Source organism: Bos javanicus, chromosome 14 (genome assembly GCF_032452875.1).
Source record: "Bos javanicus breed banteng chromosome 14, ARS-OSU_banteng_1.0, whole genome shotgun sequence".
Classification (NCBI taxonomy): Eukaryota; Metazoa; Chordata; class Mammalia; order Artiodactyla; family Bovidae; genus Bos; species Bos javanicus.
Window position 1 is genome coordinate 63664816 of NC_083881.1, and position 15365 is coordinate 63680180.

At 42.9% G+C, this 15365-nt stretch overlaps 1 long non-coding RNA gene across 3 annotated transcripts in view; it reads left to right on the plus strand.

The window, feature by feature from the left end:
* The window catches only part of LOC133260665 (uncharacterized), a 143856-nt gene that overhangs the window by 67150 nt on the left and 61341 nt on the right, over positions 1-15365 (plus strand). The window lies entirely within an intron of this gene.

Here is a 15365-nt window from a genome sequence, read left to right on the forward strand (position 1 = left end):
CAAAAAGACAAAAAAATAGCATCTGTTGGTGAGGATATGGAGAAAACAGAACCCTTGTACACTGTAGATGGGAATATAAATTGGTACAGCCATTATGGAAAAGAGAATAGAGATTCCTCAAAAAAATTAAAAAAAAAAATATCACATAATCCAGCAGTCCACTCCTGGATATTTATCTGAAGAAAATGAAATCTCTATTTAGAAAAAATACATGTACCCTTAGGTTTATAACAGCATTATTTATAATAGCCAAGATGTAGAAGCAATCTAAGTGCCTATCCAGAGAGGAATGGATAAAGAAGATATGATATACATATATACACACACACACACACACATATATATACACATACACAGATACATACACATAAAATGAAATACTACTCAGCCATAAAAAAGAATTATGTCTTGTCACTTGTAACAACATGGATAGACCTAGAGGGAGTTATTCTAAGTAAAAGAAATCAAAGAAAGACAAATCCTGTATGGTTTCACTTATACGTGAAATCTCAAAAATAAAGCAAATGAACCAACATAACAGTACAGAGTTACAGATGCAGAGAACAAACAAGTGGTTGCCAGAATGGAAAGGAGAAGGGGGAGGAGAGAATTAAATGAGGGAAACTAAGAACTACAGACTTCCGGTTGCAAAATAAATGAATCATGGATATGAAATGTACAATGTGGGAACACAGTCGATAATTATGTGGTATCTTTGGAAACATATCATACCTAGACTTATCATGGTGATTATTTTAAAGTGCATAGAAATATCAAATCACTATGTTGTGTCCCAAGAAGTAACATAATGTTATACATCCATTATAGTTCAAAAACAAAGGAACAAACTTACAGAAAAAGAGATCATATTTATGGTTATTGGGGGCAGGAGGTTTGGGTAAGAGAACTGGATGAAGGCAGTCACAGACTTCCCATTATAAGATAAATAAATACCAATACAACATGATACATATAATTAATGCTGCTATATATTTAATATAAAAATTGTTGCAAGTAAATCCTGAGTCCTCATCGCAAGGAAAACTATATATATTTTTTATTACTTTAATTTTGTATCTATATGAGATGATGAATGTTCACTAAACTTACTGTGGTAATCATTTCATGATGCATAAGCCAAGTCATTATGCTATATGCCTTAAAGTTATACAGAGCTATCGGTCAATTATATCTCAATAAAACTTGAAGAAAAAAGTTTAATGTAAGACTTATGACTCAGAATAGAGCTAGTGCTGTGTATCATATGGAATTCCTTATCACTTTCCACTGGAGGTTTGTTCCTGAAAGTAAGTTTTCTCCTATTTTCTCTTGTTAAAAGGCAAGATCAGCCAGGGACATCTCTTGAGGTTGAAACGTAGCTCGGAGAATTAACATTCTATTAGATCCCTGGATACTAACCAAAGATCCCTCTGGAACCTTTGTCTAAAGACAGTTGCCAAATGTCCCAGTGACAAGTCAATATTGATGATCATGCTGCTGCTGCTGCTAAGTCGCTTCAGTCATGTCTGGGTCTGTGTGACCCCATAGATGGCAGCCCACCAGGTTCCCCCATCCCTGGGATTCTCCAGGCAAGAACACTGGAGTGGGTTGCCATTTCTTTCTCCAATGCATGAAAGTGAAAAGTGAAAGTGAAGTCGCTCAGTCATGTCTGACTCTTAGCCACCCCGTGGACTGCAGCCTACCAGGCTCTTCCCCCCATGGGATTTTCCAGGCAAGAGTACTGGAGTGGGTTGCCATTGCCTTCTCTGATTGATGATCATATTTATAATTAAATACATTATGTAAGTACAAACTATAGCAGCAACAGTTACAGCAGGATTCTTTTTAATCTCCCTCTGCCAACTATTAGTAACTGAGCCTCCCATACAATTTCAGAGCAAAACATAAATAAAACAAAATCTCATCACGTTACATGTATGTACTTTCTTTATTTTTACTTATAGGTCATAATATCCCTCCTATTATGAGAAATTCTAATATGGTTGATTAAATAACTAAAGCAAGAATTTCCAATTTATCTTTATCATTCAGTCAAAAAATATTTTGCAGAGAGTTCCCTTGTGCTCCAGTGGTTAAGAATCCACCTTGCAGTGGAGGGGACGTGAGTTTCATCCCTGGTTGAGGAACTAGGATTCCACATGCTGCAGAGCAACTGAGCCTGTGCACCACAACTAGAGAATCCTCATGCCGTAACTATGATCTGGACTAATACTATCAACCCGAAACACAGACATCTGTATATTAACACTTCATTATGGTGAGAGACAGTGACTAGCTCAGGAGAGTGATCAGGAGAGGAGAATACCTTACTAACAAACAACTCTTTTGGAGAACTCTCTAAAAATACTAATATTTTTGCAACTTTGTGTTTCCAGAAAATTATCTAAGATTCATCAGCATCATAGAATTTGTCAAGGGTCAGGAATCTTGAGAGACCATTTTAGAATTCTGCCTACTGCACAGATGTCAGTGCCTACATAGTCTTTAAACTACTCGCTTCCTCTCTCTGAAGCCATGGGCGTTGGTTCTGAGCCCAGGCAGACAAACAAAAATGATATCACATACGCGCTGTGAAAAACGTATACACAGAGCAGAAAGAAGAAGTGATCTACTATGCACAGGTGGTGGGGCTGCCGAGGGGATATTTAAAGGAAGTTTCAAGAAGTGATATTTCAACTGGATGGTTAGGAAAAGAACCATGCCTTCACATTTTTGTCTTCACTGTCTGGGACAGTCTTAAGGTACATAACAGACCTCTGTTGGTGTTTATTGAATGACCTTGTAGGTGTCTTCTAGTGGAGGAGGGGAAAGAGAATTCTAGGAGAGTGAATCTCATGTACTGAGACCCAAAGAGTTGTTGTTGTTGTTTTTTTTTTAATAAGCATTTGTTTCTATTTGTATTATTTTTATTTATTTTATTGCCTTGTCATATGGCATGTGGGATCTTAGTTCCCCAAGAAGGGATCAAACCTGCAGCCCCTGCATTGAAAGTGTGGAGTCTTAACCACTGGACTGCCAGGGAAGTTCCCAGAGACCCAAAGATTTAAAGCCACTTGCTATGTTCAAGGATCAGTGAGAAGTGTCAGATTATCTAAACATACAAGGCAAGATATGGCAAGAGAAGAGGGAGACGATGGGGCCAGAACATGGGAGGGCTGGAATATGGTGCTAGGGAGATAAGACTGTATTTTGTAAATGAAGAAGGATACTTGAAGAGCTTTAAGGGAGTGAAAAAGAAAAAGACAGATTTGTGTTTGAGAAAATTAGCTCCAGTGGAAAGCATGTGTGAAGGCTACTTTGAGGTGAGGGTTAGGATGGATGGCAGTGAGGCTAACCCAGGGCTGTAGGAATTAGTGCCTCGTGGTCTCGGAGTACAGTGAGGGAGGAGGGTCTACACCAAGACAATGTCAGTGGAAAAGAGAAGGGATTGGCTCCCAAAGCTAGTTGGGAAGTAGAGGGACTGAAGAGCATGGCTGGAAAGAAGATTTGGTTGAATATGAAGGATGACAAAGTCATGAAGGATGACCTGAAGATGACTCTGGTTTAGGAGATGGAAAAATGATGAGACCTTCCTTTGACCTTGAAGTTTAAGAAGAACAGGTTTGAGGAGGAGGAGGGTGTTGGCAGTGATGGAGAGAAGGGCAGCTGTGAATGACAAGTACACTTTGGGGCATATTGAGTTTGAGATGCTTGTGGAACATCCTAACAGAATCCAAGAGGAGGCTCTTGAGTTCTGAGCTCTAGAGCTTAACAGGGATGGATACACATTGGATTCTCTAACTCCTAGGTGACCAATCAAGTCTTAGCGTTGGATAATCACAGAGGGATGGTGTACAGAGTAAGAAAACAAGCTGAATATAAAACCATGAGTCACCAAAAGTTTGCCATGTTGAGGGCAGAAAACATGAACTGGAATCAAAGGTGGGAGAAGAGAGGCTTTGATGGGAACCAGTGAATCTGGGAATGTGTAGTGACCACAGAAAGTAAACAAAGAAATGAGCTTCATGGTCAGAAGAAACTGTTCCCATGAAAATATTTGCTGGTATTGACTTCACTGGCTTGAATTGGTAAAAAAAAAAAAAAAAAAAAAAAGTCTAGGGAGGGCAAGACCCACCAGACCATGTGTAATTTAAACACAAAACTCTAAGTAAATTAGCTCGTAGGACAGATTGTCACAGATTTCTTTACTGGGTTAGGAAATACTTGGTTTCACTGGGTTCTATTCTTCTGAGGGAAAAAAAAAAAAAGAACTTAGAGTAAAAATGTATGATTCTCTTTTGATCTCTATAATTAATAGATTTGACCCAAGTATTCATCAGCCCTAATGAAAATCAGTGGTATTCCTGTTACTTTCCATGGTTTGTTTTCTCATAAGTTGAAGAACAAAAGAGTATCTTTCATAATATCATCAAGGGTAAAATAGGATGTCACAAGAAGAGAGATCACTGTGGAATAATAAAAATTTTTAAACAGGGCTGATCCATTTTTAATTTAGTTTTCCTTTGCCCATGTCAGTTCAGTTTAGTTCAGTCACTCAGTCGTGTCCAACTCCTTGTGACCCCATGGACTGCAGCACATCAGGCCTCCCTGTCCATCACCAACTCCTGGAGTTTACTCAAACTCTTGTCCATTGAATTGGTGATGCCATCCAGCCATCTCATCCTCTGTCATCCCCTTCTCCTCCTACCTTCAATCTTTCCCAGCATCAGGGTCTTTTCAAATGAGTCAGTTCTTCACATCAGGTGGCCAAAGTATTGGAGTTTCAACTTCAGCATCAGTCCTTCCAATGAATATTCAGGACTGATTTCCTTTAGGATGCACTGGTTGGATCTCCTTGCAGTCCAAGGGACTCTCAAAAAGTCTTCTCTAACACCACATTTCAAAAGCATCAATTCTTCGATGCTCAGCTTTCTTTACAGTCCAACTCTCACATCCATACATGATCAATGGAGAAACCACAGCCTTGACTAGATGGACCTTAGGTGGACCTTTGTTGGCAAAGTAATGTCTCTGCTTTTTAATGTGCTGTCTAGGTTGGTCATAGCTTTTCTTCCAGGGAGCAAGCATCTTTTAATTTCATGGCTGTAGTTACCATCTGCAGTGATTTTGGAGCCCGCAAAAATAAAGTCTGTCACTATTTCCATGGTTTCCCCATCTATTTGTCATAAAATGATGAGATCGGATGCCATGATCTTCATTTTTTGAATGCTGAGTTTTAAGCCGGCTTTTTTACTCTCCTCTTTCACTTTCATCAGGAGGCTCTTTAGTTCTTCTTCGCTTTCTGCCATAAAGGTGGTGTCATCTGCATATCTGAGGTTATTGATATTTCTCCAGCAATCTTGATTCTAGCTCGTGCTTCATCCAGCCCGGTATTTCTCATGATGTACTCTGCATGTAAGTTAAATAAGCAGGGTGACAGTATATAGCCTTGACGTACTCCTTACCCTATTTGGAACCAGTCTGTTGTTCCTTGTCCAGTTCTAACTGTTGCCTCCTGACCTGCATACTGCCCATGTCAGACTCCACCAAACAACCTGAATGTGAAAGTTGTTCAGTCATGTCTGACACTTTGCAACCGCATGGACTGTACCGTCCATGGAATTCTACAGGCCAGAATACTGGAATGGGTAGCCTTTCCCTTCTGCAAAGTAACCTGAATAAATACTAGCAATTGCTGTGCCCCACCAAAATTTGGACATGCTTCCAACATCTCCAAAGAAGGACAATATGCTTTTTCGAAAAAATATAAAGATTAAGTTAACCAAGTGCGTGTAAATTCACCACAACCTCTCCTCATTATCCAGAGGGGATGGCCCATGATGATAATTTAGTTAAGGCCAAGTTAATCCAAAATGCAGAGATTCAAGTGCCAAAAAGTCAGTGTGTCTCTGCTTTTCTCCTCTGCTCTCTGGAAGCTGATGTCTTGCTAAGCAGCTGGCTAAGTATTCGCATTCTTGGTGACTTGGAGGAGGCGGGAGCCTTGGCAAAGCAGCAGTAACGCACACCGAGACACCTCACTTCTTGTCCTCTATAGTCCCCTCAAACAGTAAGAATGTCAAACCTTCAGTTCTAGAATGAGACTGAGGGTGTTTATGTGGAATTATTCTCTGTGTGTGCTCGGTTGTTCAGTCGTGTCCAACTCTCTGTGACACCGTGTAGCCTGCCAGGCTCCGCTATCCATGGAATTTTCCAGGCAAGTATACTGGAATGGGTCGCCATGTCCTCCTCCAGGCACTCTTTCCAACCCAGGTATCAAACCCTCATCTCTTGCATCTCCTGCATTGGCAAGTGGACTCTACCACTACCTGGGAAATTACACTATTTCTCTGCTGTTCAGTTAGAGGTGGCTGTGTGCCTGGGTTCGCACCAGCAGATGAGAGGATTGGGGAGGCTCTTGACCAGTGGAGCCAATAACATGGTCAAGAGAGACCCGACCTCAGGAAAGAGGAAGAGGCCCGAATGAGCAAGCGGCAGGGGAAGCAGCAGCGGAAATGCCAAGCGCTCCTGGAGCCCGTGAGAACAGAAAGCCAAGGTCAGGGAGCCCATTCACCAGAGCAGAAGGGGAGCCAAAGAAGAACGCACCCAAAGCTGGAAAAACAGAAAGCACAGCATATTTCCTTAGCAAGAATGAGAAAGCCACTCACCCTTCTCCTCCTCTCCCCAAACACGCATGGAGTTTGGTTTCACTCATCTCTTTGAGGAGGTGTTTCCCTATGCGCTCCAGCCTACCGATTTACAAGAACATGTATTCATCACTCCCATTAAAAAGGAATGTGAATGTCACCCATGACTAGTTTCTCGAGTGGCAGGGAAGTAGGGCAGGTTTGAGTACTTTATTTCCTGCCACATGAAGGTTTGCTGTCAAGCTGAGGTGATCACATGCAATGGGCTGAGCAGAAGCAGACTGAGTCCAAACGCTGGCCCTGTCGCTCTCAGTGTGACATTGGATAGGCTTTTCATAGAGCTAAACCTCCATTTTCTCACCTGTATAGTATGAATTATAACATTCCAGATCCACAATCCCTTTGTAGCAATTCTGAAATCCAAAGGGCTCCAAAAAAACAGATTTTTTTGTAAACTTGTACAAAATTCATTTGATGGCAAAACCTGATCTGAACTACTAATGTAAGACTTAGTTTTCGTTTATCCCATTAAACATGATTATCTCCAAGTGTGGTGCAGGAACATCAGTGTGTTTGATAACAGATGGGTATTATGGGGCTGTTATCAATAATCCAGTATATGCACTGATTTGTCGCTCACAAATATGAACCATTTTGAATTCTGAAGCATACCAGGGACCTGTGTGGAATCTGAATAAGAGACTGGGGACCTGTTCTTTGGGGTTGTAGGAAGTACTAAGGGAAAATAACGTGTATCAGGTGATTCTAACAATGCCTTGTTGCTGCTGATACTTAGTCACTAAGTTGTGTTTGAATCTTTGCAACCCCGAAGACTGTAGCCCACCAAGCTCCTCTGTCCATGGGATTCTCCGGGCAAGAATACTGGAGTGGGTTACGATTTTCTGCTCCAGGGGATCTTACTGACCCCAGGCTCAAACCTGCATCTCCTGCATTGGCAGGCAGATTCTTTACCACTGAGCCACCAGGGAAGCCCACACCAATGCCTGGCAGTTTGTAACTGCTCAAGAAATACAAACTAGAATTTATTATTATAATGCAGACTGGGAGTGCTCTGCCCCGATCCTGTTACTCTGGAGTTCACCCAGGGGAAACATTGAACTCTGAGGTTCTGACTCCCCATCCACCAACTGTATCACTGAAGAGTCTGGACTTTTTGAGGAAAAAACCTCCGTGGAAGGCCGTGTGTACATTCCTGCAGGCACTGTGGAGTTGAGACCCAAGACCTAAAGCCAAGAAAGAAATTCCAAATGCACAACATTTGAGGATTACAAGGACAGGGAATGAAAGAAGGGCTGAAACTGGACATGCTCCCTCCCAGAGGTGGTGAGGCCTGGTGGAGGGAGGCTTGCCCTTGGAGCCAGAGAGATCTCATTCCTCGCCCTGCCCTCCCTCGTGATGGGAACTGCTGGATCTCAGTTTCTTCATGTGGAAAGTGGGCTAACAGTACTTCTGAAAGCTTCACTGTGATGGAAAAGCATTCTTCATGGGGGCCTGGTACATAGATGAGATTCAGCAAGGAACAGGCGAAAACACACAGACACCATTATACTGGGTGCTAAGAAAACCAAAGTTTCTACAGAGTATAATTCTGCCTTGCCCTGAATTCCTCTCCAGAGGAAAAGCCTTATGTTTCCTGCAAAAGTGAAACCAAGAGGCCACACGGAGGGGGCATTCCATCTATGAGGAACTCTAAGCCTGTAGTGAGCGGTTCTTCTCTTTTGACGAGACAGTCACCCGTGCTCCTTGGGGGACTTCTGACTCAGAAGGACAGCCATGCACAAGGTCAAGTTCGAAACTGTAAAGGTGATCTGTGGACACACGGATGGTCAATCAGACTTATTCACCCCTTGAATCCAGTTTTGGCTGGATGACCAAGTCCCAGTGTGACCCCTTATAAAAGGAACAATTGTCAAGGGTACTTGGAAGAAAAGAGGGTTGTTTTCTGCCATTCAAAGTGGATCGTTTCATGAAGGAGACCTTTCACCCAAATAATCACCTTGTCCTCGCATGTCCAGATCAGGGCCAACACAGAGAATAAACAGATACCCATTATAGAGGCGGCCTTGAGATTAACCCCAGCCAATGCCTGGTTTTCTACAGAGACTTTGACCTGAGTAATCATGTTCTCTCCAGACCTGAGCCACACGACTTGAGACATGCCAGCTGTTAAGACATTCGCAACCTCCGGGCTTTCCTCAGCACTCCTTTACTCTTTCCTGCCCATCATGGCTGGAGGTGAGGATCCCCCTCTTTCCCGCCCTCCTGAACCTCAGGGCTTCAGCCCCCTCATTCCGGGAGAGTCAGGGCAGCATTACACACCTTCGCAGTACCTGCCGCCAAGCCCGGCATGAAGAGGCTTCCTTTGAACGGTGGCTCCCCGTGCACTCATTCCCGTTTGTTCAGAGCAGTGGCTCAACAGCCAGACCAATCTCAGGGTTAGGGTCCTGTCAACTAAAAAGATGCACAACATGAGAGTTGCGAGTTACGTTTTATTTGGGGCCAAATGAGATTGCAGCCTGGGAGACAGCACCTCAGAGAGCTCTGAGAGACTGCTCCAAAGAGGCAGTAGGGGAAGGTCAATATATAAGATTTTGGTGAAGGGGGAGTTCAGGGCAATCAAGAACTTGTTTTACAAAAGGCTTCCTGCTAGTCATGAGGAGCCATGTCACCATGAAAGGATTTAGTGCTTTTCTAGATATCAGGGAGGAAATACAAGGACTGGGATCATGAAAGCAGTTCCTGAAAATATCAATATCTAAAGACCTGTTTCACCAGTTTCCCTGGAGCACAGAGTGCCTCACTCTCCACCCTGAAACCCCTTCAGGGAGTGTCGAAAGCCAGCAGCTGCAGTAGCACGGGCACGTGGCAAAAGCCCGTGTTGCTGTTGCTCAGTTGCTGGCAAATGCCCTTGGCAAGTGCCAATTTGTAGTTGACAGTACCAACAGAGCTGGAGCACCAGAGAAAGGCATAGACAATTGAACATGAGAGTGAGAAGAGGGAACTTTTTTAAGAAATAATCTGACATTTGATTAATTTCTTAAAGCATCAAAGTATAAAAGAAATATCCATGGGCCAATCCTGGTATAAATAAATAGCTGAATAAATAAATAGATGGGGACATCCCTGGTTTTCCAGTGGCTAAGACTCCGTGCTCACAATGCAGGGAATCTGGGTTCGTTCCCTTACGGGGGAACTAGATCCCACAGGTTGCAACTCAGAGTTTGCATGCCACAGCAAAGATCAAAGATCTTGAATGCCGCAACTAAGACTGGGTGCAGCGAATAAATAATAAAATAAATAAAAATAAATATTTTAAAAGTAAGTCAATACATAAATGTAGAGAAAGGACAGCTCTTCCTTACAAAAGAATTCCACTTAATAAATGTAGAAAGAATGAAGAAAATAGAAATTCACCGTTAGAAACCACAGGAATAACTGCGGCAGGCAAGATCCTGCTAAACTTAGCAGGCAAAAGTTTGAGGAGAAACAGTATTTGCATAGTCTCCAAGTGTTTCTCCTTTGAAAGCGAAAACTCAAAATGTTTGTGGCTCAGTCGTGTCCAGCTCTTTGCAACCCAGTGGATAGTAACCTGCCAGGGATTCTCTAGGCCAGAATACTGGAGTAGGTAGCTATTCCCTTCTCCCGGGCATCTTCCTGACCCAGGGATCAAACCTGGCCTCCTGCATTGTAGGTGGACTCTTTACTGTCTGTGCCACCAGGGAAGCCCATATAGCCCAACACTGTTGATGAATTAGTGTTCCTCCCCAGGCTTACCCAGTCACTCCTCATGTTCTTCCCACCAGCACTGCCACTGCTACCATCACTCCCACCGCCTCCAGCTGAGGACCCTGAGCCGCCCACGGTGATCATTTCACACCTAGGCTCACAGTCTAGGGTTGGCGTTGCTGGGACCACTGTAGCTGAACTTGAAAGTCACTGTTAGTGTTGTACGGCATCTTGCTGCTGCTGAGCGTGTGGTCAAACACTGCCAAGATGCTGCCACACGGCTGGCGTTTCACCTCCCATATCTCAGCCCCGGTTTTGTGACACGGCTCCCTGCTGTCTCCTGAGACTTCACTCTCAGCCTTCTGTTCAATGAGGATTGTGTACAGGGTCTGGACCTTGAATGCCAGGATGAGACACTGTCTTGCAGAATATTTCTTTTTTATGTTTTTCTGTAAGGGAACACTGTATTGTTTCACATTTTAGCTTTGGTTTTGTAATCACTGATTATATAATGAGTTCTGGTTCTCTGCTGGCAAAATTGGTCTGCACTGTTAAAGACACAGCTGCTTTAGAACACACGGAGATGGAGACCATGTCCGTATGACCCACTGCCTCCGCCACCATCCTTGCTAATCTCCTGAAAGATCAGGCCCACGTTATACTACAATGTGGCGGGTGGCAGTGCCACAGCAGGACAACTCCACTGTTGCACAGAGAGTAGCAGATTCTCGTTGTGAAGTTGGCAATTTTGTAAAACATCAGCTACCTCTAGTGGGGCCAACTTGATCTGCTTCCCTCCTGTCTCAGAGCTTGAAAGTCTGTGTCCTTGACTTCCAGATTTGGGTTTCCAGATAAAACACACAACTCCCAGTTAAATTCCAATTGCAGATAAACAGTGAAAACATTTTTTCAGTGTAAGTATGTCCCATGCAACACCTGGGACATACACTAAAAAACAGTATTCATAATTTGTCTGAAATTCAAATGTAACTGGGCTGTGCTAAGTCACTTTCAGTTGTGTCTGACTCTTTGTGACCCCATGGACTGTAGCCCTCCAGGCTCCTCCGTCCACGGTATTCTCCAGGCAAGAAGACTGGAGTGGGGAGCCATTTCCTTCTCCAGGGGATCTTCCTAACCCAGGGAAATGCAACTGGGCAGCCTCTTATTTTTATTTGCTAAATCTGGCAATCCTACTCAAGATCAGACTCTTGTCATTGTCCTGTCCTCTGGGTCTGTCCTTGTGGGACTCCGATAATTCATTCCGCCAAGAAGCCTGAGACAGAATGAGGCAAAGGAAGAATCTTAATCACTCTTGGCTTTTTGTTCTTATCTAGCTCCGAGTGTCACAGATACGCATTAAATTCATAAATAAATTAAAACCTCTCATTTGAAGTTTGATTCATTTCTATCCTAAAACTTTAGCAACATTGGATTCCACTGAGAGGAAGGATGGTGTAAAGAGGAAAGAATGATCTAGGGATGGAGGAACCTGGCCGCTCATCCCAGGCCAAGCGGCCATGATGTGGCGTGCTCACAGCATAGCACTCTCTCTTTAGTCTCTGTTTGAGAACTTAAAGGAGTCAATTAAATAAATTCTAAGATCCATTCCAGGGCTAATAATTCTATGGTTCTGGCTTAAAAAAGTCTGAAACTTATGACATGGCTGGCTGTGGCTGTGAAAGTCGCTCAGTCGTGTCCAGCTCTTTGGGACCCCATAGACTATACAGTCCATGGAATTCTCCAGGCCAGAATACTGAAGTGGGTAGCCTTTCCCTTTTCCAGGGGATCTTCCCAAACCAGGAATAGAACCAGGTCTCCTGCATTGCAGGTGGATTCTTTACCAACTGAGCTATCAGGGAAGCCAAAACTTAAGACATATGTAACTGAAAGTCACAGTATTAGATTTAAAAAGTTTAAACATCAGGAATTTATGCTGAATTTTTTAAAGTTGCTTACCGATTTTCTATCTGTTCAGTTCAGTTCAGTCGCTCAGTCATGTCGGACTCTTTGCGACCCCATGGACCACAGCAGGCCTCCCTGTCCATCACCAACTCCCTGGAGTTTACTCAAACTCATGTCCATTGAGTTGATGATGCCATCCAACCATCTCATCTTCTGTCGTCCCCTTCTCCTCCCACCTTCAGTCTTTCCCAGCATCAGGGTCTTTTCATATGAGTCAGTTCTTCTCATCAGGTGGCCAAAGTATTGGAGTTTCAGCTTCAGCATCAGTCCTTCCAATGAATATTCAGGACTGATCTCCTTTAGGATGGACTGGTTAGATCTCCTTGCTGTCCAAGTGACTCTCAAGAGTCTTCTCCAATGCCACAGTTCAAAAGCATCAATTAGAAGAGTACATCTTGACCTCCTCAGAACTCTTGTTACTACATTAAATACTTTGTGAAAACTTTTTACATAATTAGTATTCAGGTACAAGATTCACCTGTTAGAATACTCTTAATAGAATTTTCCAGTCTATCATTCTTTTTTTTTTTTTTAATATTTATTTATTTGGTTGTGCCAGGTCTTCGTTTCAGCACTCAGGATCTTCAGATCTTCGAACTTTGTTGTTGCACTTGGGATCTAGTTCCCTGACCAGGGATTGAACCTGGGTCCCCTGCATTGGGAACTCAGAGTCTTAGCCAGGGAAGTCCCCATGTCTATCATTCTTAAATGACTTTATTAAATTCCAACATTCTTTTTTAAAAAATTATGTATTTTTATTTTAGGCCGCACTGGGTCTTCGTTGCTGTGTGTGGGCTTTTCTCTGGCTGTGGTGAGTGAGGGCTGCTCTCTGGTTGCCGTGTGTAGGCTCCTTGCTGTGGTGGTTTCCCTTGAGGAGCATGGGCTCTAGGCACATGGGCTTCAGTAGTTGTGGCACAGGGCTTAGCTTCTCCTTGGAATCTGGAACCTTCTTGGACCAGGGATCGAACTAGAGTTCCCTGCACTGCAAGGTGGATTCTTAACCACGGAACCACCAGAAAGCCCAGTAAACTTCAGCATTCTAAATTAAAGCTGTATCCTGAACTTGAGCCATTAGTAGTTACTCTAAGGAGAGACCAGTATGATCTTGGATAAAGGAAGATATTTTATGAAGATGTTCTTACTCAAGATCTAAAATACATGCTAAGGAAAAAGCACTTAGACTTAGGTGAGCATACTTTTCAAGTAGATTCAACAAACATATTGACTATCCCACTGGACTATCCCGTATACTCTTCTGGTTTTAAACTCTTATTTTATAAATGTTTATGGCGCCCAAATTTCCATGTTCATATTTCATTTTTCTCCTCAGTTTCAAACCAAATTTCTAACTCCCTAATAGAAATCACCACCTAAATGTCCGACTGCTGCTGCTGCTGCTGCTGCTAAGTCACGTCAGTCGTGTCCGACTCTGCGACCCCATAGACGGCAGCCCACCAGGCTCCCCCGTCCCTGGGATTCTCCAGGCAAGAACACTGGAGTGGGTTGCCATTTCCTTCTCCAATGCATGAAAGTGAAAAGTGAAAGTGAAGTCACTCAGTCGTGTCTGACTCCTAGCGACCACATGGACTGTAGCCCACCAGGCTCCCCCATCCATGGGATCCTCCAGGCAAGAATACTGGAGTGGGGTGCCATTGCCTTCTCCCACAGATACCTCAAACTCAGTAAATGTAAAATAAAGTGGAATAAATACAACATTGTAAATAAACTATACTTCAATTTTTAAAAAAATGCGGTGCCTGTTCCCTTCACCCCACAACCTGCTCTGTTGGCCTCTTCGAACTTGATTAATGGTATTAATATCCACCATCATCATTATCATGGTGGAATGATGTGGCAAGAATACTGGAGTAGGTTGCCACCTCCTTTTCCAGGGTATCTTCCCAACCCAGAAATTGAACCGGCATCAAACCACAAGACATCTCCTGCATTGACAAGCAGATGCTTTACCATTAGTGCTACCTGGGAAGCCTATTGATGAGCAGAGAAGAGGTCAAATGTCAGCAGGCTGTAAGGGGGCAGGATATTCTACAGATTGGAAAATCTGTTTCTCAGTTGTTAAAAACTCATTACTCATTAAGTAAATAGTCTGTGAATACCACTTAAATTCCAGGCTTCTTGATCTTGATTTTTACTTTTTTTTTGGCTATGCTTCATGGCTTATGGGAACTTAGTTCCCAGACCAGAGATGGAACCTAGGTCCTAGCGTGGAAGCATGGAATCCTAACCCTGAATCACCAAGAAAGTTCCACTTTTGACATTTTCTATTATTATGCAGCATTTGATATTACGGAAAGGGACATGAAATATATGTATGGTTTAAAAGTAATTAGTGTGTGTCACCTCCACCCTGGGCTTTCCTGGAGGCTCAGTGGTAAAGAGTCTGCCTCCAATGCAGGAGATGCAGGTTTGGTCCTTGGGTCAGGAAGATCCAGTGGAGAAGGAAATGGCAACCCACACCAGTATTCTTGCCTGGAGAATTCCACAGACAGAGGAGCCTGGCGGGCTGCAGTCCATGGGGTCAGACATGACTGAGTGATTAAATAACAGTGACCTCCACTCATGCCAAGAAATAGAATTGCCAGGGCCTCAGACCCTTCTCCTCTTGTCTTTCTTCCTGAGCACTGGAGACATCACCATCCTGACTTCTGTGATAATCATTTCATTGCTTTTATTAGTTGTTTTGCCACATTGATAGGCTAGAGAGAGAGAGATACAGGTATATATTCCAAGTTCTCTAGGACAATAAACAGTGTACGGTCAAAAATGCCTACAAGGACATATGCTAACAAGAATGAAAACTAGAAGAAAGAGACCTCCAAAGAAATTTTGAAATTACTGCACAATATATACAAGCAACTATGCTTACTAAATTCAGAGAAAAAAGTAGAAAATAAATGCAAAACAGGAGATGATAAAAAGTGATTTAGCCAATTTAAAAAAGAACCAAATAGAATGTCTCAACGTAAAAAATACAATAAACCAAGTTAAAAA